Source organism: Limulus polyphemus, unplaced genomic scaffold, assembly GCF_000517525.1.
Source record: "Limulus polyphemus unplaced genomic scaffold, Limulus_polyphemus-2.1.2 Scaffold3093, whole genome shotgun sequence".
Lineage (NCBI taxonomy): Eukaryota > Metazoa > Arthropoda > Merostomata > Xiphosura > Limulidae > Limulus > Limulus polyphemus.
This window is the reverse complement of record NW_013668703.1, coordinates 34,724-35,358: the sequence shown is the minus strand read 5'-3', so window position 1 is coordinate 35,358 and position 635 is coordinate 34,724. Positions and strand designations below refer to the sequence as shown.

The window sequence follows — 635 nt, the reverse complement described above, 5'->3', positions numbered from 1 at the left end:
AACCTACAGTTCTACAAATCAAAAACACCTCGATATCAAATATTGAAGTACATTATTTAAATTCAGATATTAAGATAAATAATAAAAATTGTAATATTAAAATTTATGATAAACGAAATGATTTTATATTTCAAATTTTATCTAAGAGTTTTACTTATGTTTAACATCATTTTATAATTATTAAAGGGTAGAGGTTGGGAGTCTTGTAGAAATATAGGGTGGTCTGTTTATACTATTAGAATATTTTTGCCTTTTTTTTGTATATCTCATAAAAGGGTGGAGGTTTTACATTGTAGAAATTTCGAGTTGTTTGTTTCTATTTTAAGGTTGCATCTAACTATTAAGGGTAAGTGCCTTCTCACAGCTGGTTGCAAACAGCAAAAGGCAGTAGGAGTTGAGACATTGTAGGTTCAAGCACTCAACTCCTAGCCCTTAACCGATTCTCTTTAGTTACTGGGTAGTTTGACATTGGCATATGGATCTTATCCGATAGATGGAATATTTCCAACACATTTGGGTGCTAAGAGTTTTAATGATGACAACAAGGATGAGTAACAAATATTAATTTTCAGTATCATTGTAATGTTTTTCATTTATATTAATTTCAGCATTATTTTGTATAGTGCTGATTCAAA

At 29.3% G+C, this 635-nt stretch overlaps 1 protein-coding gene across 1 annotated transcript in view; it reads right to left on the bottom strand.

Annotated features, from left to right (window-relative positions):
* Positions 1 to 635, bottom strand: part of LOC106468639 (WD repeat and FYVE domain-containing protein 2-like) — a 36,714-nt gene that overhangs the window by 2,340 nt on the left and 33,739 nt on the right. The window lies entirely within an intron of this gene.